Source organism: Tribolium madens, unplaced genomic scaffold, assembly GCF_015345945.1.
Source record: "Tribolium madens isolate multiple individuals breed KSU strain unplaced genomic scaffold, Tmad_KSU_1.1 Scaffold_3;HRSCAF=73;Tcas5.2_LG2, whole genome shotgun sequence".
NCBI classification, from domain to species: domain Eukaryota; kingdom Metazoa; phylum Arthropoda; class Insecta; order Coleoptera; family Tenebrionidae; genus Tribolium; species Tribolium madens.
This window is the reverse complement of record NW_025401006.1, coordinates 12266802-12271751: the sequence shown is the minus strand read 5'-3', so window position 1 is coordinate 12271751 and position 4950 is coordinate 12266802. Positions and strand designations below refer to the sequence as shown.

The 4950-nt window shown below is 30.7% G+C and overlaps 1 protein-coding gene across 1 annotated transcript in view; it reads right to left on the bottom strand.

The window, feature by feature from the left end:
• Positions 1-3646, bottom strand: part of LOC123008027 (ecdysone-induced protein 74EF) — a 176644-nt gene extending 172998 nt beyond the window's left edge. Inside the window, exon 1 of the mRNA XM_044403595.1 lies at positions 3386-3646. The gene's annotated coding sequence lies outside the window, so the exon portion shown is untranslated. The remainder of the gene's footprint in view (positions 1-3385) is intronic.
• Between the last annotated feature and the right edge of the window lie 1304 nt (positions 3647-4950).

Here is a 4950-nt window from a genome sequence, read left to right as displayed (position 1 = left end):
GTTTATTTAAAATTCTAACATGGAATTTGATAAATTTGAAAAGTGGATCTTTAAATTTCAGAGTATTTAGAATCTTAGAATGTTAAAAGAATTTCATTTATTTTATTCCCGAGGGGATATACTCGTAGTASCATATTATTAGTCAAAAACGGGGGTTAAAGCGTCACTTTAGTCCCTATTGAGCGAAAATAAATATTCTCGACTTGTTTCATAGTTATTTATGTATCACGGGAATAAACAACTATTTTGTACGTAATTTTCATTTGAAGGATTATTGATGTCTATTCCAGAGATGCATAGATTAAATTAATAATAACAAAAAAAATAAATAAATAATAGAAAAAAGAAGAAACATTGGGTATTAAAAGTAAAATATATAAGAGCAAAAGTTAGAAGTAATTCTAAGACATGAAAAGTTTAAAAAATTACATAAAACGCAATTTTAAGATGTGTCCTAATGTTAATACCAAAATATTATTAATGTAGCGTAAATACACAAAAAATGAAAACCAAAGTCATTAAAAAAGCTTCTAGTCTAGGAAATAGTAAATTTTTTAACTAATTTTCCCAACTATGAACAATTGATAAAATTGTTCAGTTATTAAAGCTAACGAAAAAATCCTGAGTTTCTGAAAATCCTGAAATTCAATGGGTGCATGGGAAAACAAATTAAATGAGTTAAACTATTTTTTTTTGTATGAATCTTTTTCGTTTACTAAACTTACAGTAAAATCAATTTGCACATTTTCAGAAATACCAAAATGAGAGACAGTTTTTCAGACATATTTATCATGTCTACAGATCAGCCAGACTGTTTTTTTACTTAACTTTAATATATATTTAAAAAAACACAAGTTCGTATCGTAATTTATTTTTGGGAGATGCTGTATGGTTGAAAATAATTTTAGGTGATGCACTAGATTAGTATCTATCAATGTCCTATACATTTTTTTTTTAATTTTAGCATTTAAAGGTCATTAATGGACTTTTTCAGCTCGCTGGGACACCCTGTATGTATGCGTGGATGTATGGTTATGAAAAACCCCTTTTTTCCCCCAGATTTATCTAAGCATTTCCGGACTTAGTTGAGAGTCGCCTGTTGAAACAGTACTTTTTCATGAAAAAAATTTTCAGCCAGAGCGCTTGGATAATCCGCCATACTTCGTCTACATCAAACACACTCACACAGGTGGTTTATGAAGTATACAAGCAGATAACTTCACGGCTAATTACACAAAGATAAAATTATAGAGTACGCGCGTGAGACGGTTTCTTTCAGAGGTGTGTATGCTCATATCGTTTATATTGAATACCACATGTGCACTGAAAGGAGTGAATAAACCTGAAAAAAAAGATTATCTGAAAAACTTAATTGGATTATATCTGCATACGCATGAACGAATAATAATTCTACTCCTGACTAGAAATCCATCTCGAATCATCTGTCGGAAGTTTAATTAAGATAAGCAATTAAACAGAATTCAATTTATTCAACATTTAGGAGTGACTCATCAGACTATGTCTAGGACCTACGTCAGGTTATTGACAATGTTAAAAAAAACAAATACTTGCCACTTTTTTTTTCAGAAGTGAAAATGGTTCGCCAAAAAAAATGCTTTTATCCGCAAATGTCACAAAAGTGACCACTTTTATGACTAAATGTCATAAATAAAATTTTATTTTTCAGACTTGGAGTAAAAAATTTATTTTTGCCCGTTTTTATTTATACCATGACATTTACCAATGTCTTGTCTCTTTCGCTGCTTCAGCAATTTCTGGAGAGGTGCATTCGACATTTGCACTACTAACTGCACTAGTTAAATAAACACTTTCGAAAATCTCAACACAAACTCCAATACTGTGATATTTGTTTTGAATTAATTCTGTATTAAAATTGAGCAAAATTGGATTGAGAATAGCTCAAATTGTTTTATTTTAGAAGAAAACTATTATTGAAGTCAGTATTTGGTTAAAATACTTTGATTCAGGTTGATTCCCGGCTTAAAATTAAGCCAAATCGATTGAAAATAACACAAAATGCTTTGTTACAGTCTTAAATTAAAATTGAAACAATTATTTTTATAAAATACATTAATTTTGAATTAATTCTGTATTACAATCAAGCAAAATTGGATTGAAAATATCTCAAAAATTTGTTTATAAGTGATATAGTTTATAAACTAAATACGTTAATAGTATATGTTATTCGGAAGAAAAATCAGTTTATTTGGCTCAACTGAATTATTTGCCTCACTACGTTCGGCAAGATAAACGTTTAGCTTTGTCACATAAACTATCACTTTTACTCCTAATAACAAAATATACTACTACTTTGGTAGTCCTGAAAGCTTGCAAATTGCTTTTACTGTATTTCAAGTAAATTTTCAGGTCATATTTAGTGAATTTAATTGTTTTGAGCTGGCTACACTGAAAATAGTATATTAAAGAACGCGTTTATGAGTTTTGAAACAAGTTTTTATGCTATTTTTAATATTTTACGCGTTTTACGTACTTTTTTAACATAAAAGTCGATTTTTTTTAATTTAGGAACTTTAACTAAAGTGGTAGTTGGTAATAAATGTCACAAAGTTTGAAAAATTCGCTTTTCGAAGTGTCAAGTCCCGAGTATTTTCCAAAAAACCACCTGAAGTAAGAGAAATCGCTCAAGACGCGGCTGAAAATCACCATTACCAACCTCTAGAAAGTAAATTGTACTAGTCTATTTCAGCACCCGAATTGGTGTTGAAATGGCTCATTTAAGCATCGGTTTTAGTATCGAAATAATCTTTCTTATTTCAATATTATTTGAGAACTCGCCAACGAAACACGTTTTCGTTTTTTGACTTTTTTTTTTGAAAAAAAAATAAAACTGATAAAAATATTTTTGAAAAAACAAGGTAAAGCGATTAATTACCATTTTTCACTAAACAAAAATGTGTGTTTTTTTTAAATTCGATTAAGTATGGGAAAGTTATCAAGAAACTCTTTCGACGTTTTTTCAAAATTCTGGCTAAAGACTGATTTTTGTTAACGTTCAAAGTACACGAAGGATACTCGCATTCCTGTCAAAATTGGATAATTAATAACAATATCAATTGACAATAACAAATTAATTAAAAAGTGAGCAACCTACTCCCTGTTTAAGCTTTATTCTGTTTGAATTATGAAATAACTGTCACGCCCCCTAATGAAAGAAAGTCATATATTTTTCGCACGAAGCGTTTCAGTTTCAGTCCAGTAATAATCTTTCTACACGTCTGAATCACAAACAAGTAGTGAGTTTCATGAAACAAAATCGCAAAATTAATTTCAGTCATCATATTCCCTCTCTTTTGTTACTTTTTTAACTCTCGGGTAATTAAATCAAACAAGGTGCAGAACCTACCTTAATTACTGCTAAAGTAACACTCAAGCATATCGCAGGTGGAACAAACAACACGTGGCAGGAGAGGAAAATATCCACATTTGTGTAAAAGTACACCGCACACGACACGTGTTGTCAAACCCGAAAGCTCGATATATCGAATCACTTGGTATAAAATCGCCAAAGCATGATTAAACTTCTATGAAGTTGAGGCAGGTTAGTGTGAGTCGCGTAAGCAGCAATCCGGGCAAAGCACTCAGATCCACGTGGTTCTCTAGACGAAGGAGCACTGGCCTTAAGCGTGGTAAACCAAACACGGCGCAACATCATCGCGACGCACTTACATGCGGCTTCTGATAACAACAACGTCTAGTTTTTCATCCTATCCTGAAGTTTTCGGAGTTTTGGGAAAACGAAGTAAACAAGTGAGGCTGTTTACGACGCTTCAGGAGTATTTCAGCGAACTTTTCAGGAAGACAAGCAAGCCAACAACCCTTTTAATTCCAAATGAATGGATTTCATTCATCTTGAGTCTTTCACTCGAAAAACGCTAGTTAAACTCGACCACAAACCACAATAATAGAAAGTTAAATGGGAAAGAAGCAAGAAGGCAATTATCTCGGCAGATGGAAACTTTTTCATCATTGCAGCTTTTTAGTGGTCCATTAATTGAGTTATTGCTATTGAAAAAGATTTATTGACGAATTTTTAGAGTAAGAATTATTACTAGTTTGAAATAAAAATAAATGAAACAGTACTTTTATAGTAGATCAGTCAGGCCCACTTATCTCTGTGTTTGCTAGAGTAAAATACTTTTTCTTTTAATTTATATTAAACAAGCCTTTGCATTGGTAAAAACTAAATTTATAAAATATACACAGCTGTCCCAAAAATGTCAAACTAACTGTTTTCACACTTCTTTATATTTTTTGTCGTTTTTATCGCTTTTAAAAAATTTAGAACTTAAAAAAGAGAAATCTCACAAAACTGTTCATAGGTAAATAATTAAAAAATGAAACAGAAGGAACTATAAATTTTTAGCTAGATAAAAACTTCTGAAATTTATACAGGGTGTTCCGTCTAATTCCCACTTTAGAAGTATTGGGAGTTGGAATAATCGTATTTATTTGAAAATTGGTACATAGCCATAAACCATTAAGTCCTCCCAAATGAAAATATTTTCAAGATGGCGGCACTTCCCCTTATACCGGAAGTCGGTCTTAACTTTCTTATTTTAGATGGAAAGGTATATTTTTTACTGCGTTTTTGGATTAACCGGGTTATTTTAAGGGAGTTTTCATTTGCTTTTCCTATACCTAAATTTAGCCATTTTTGAAATATTTGGGGTTTTTCAAAAATTTTTGGATCTGCACCTTCCACTTTAAAAATCGGTAACTCTGCTGTTTTTTTTAAATTTTGAATTCGTTTTTTTGGAGTTTGAAAGAAAAAGTTTAGATCTTTCTCCAGGAGTTTTCAAATTTTGATAAAAAAATTAACAAACCATAAAATTTTAAGATTACTTTTGTAATAATTCAAATACCCATAACTCAATTTTTTCAAATAAAATACCCCAATTTTTATTTTAC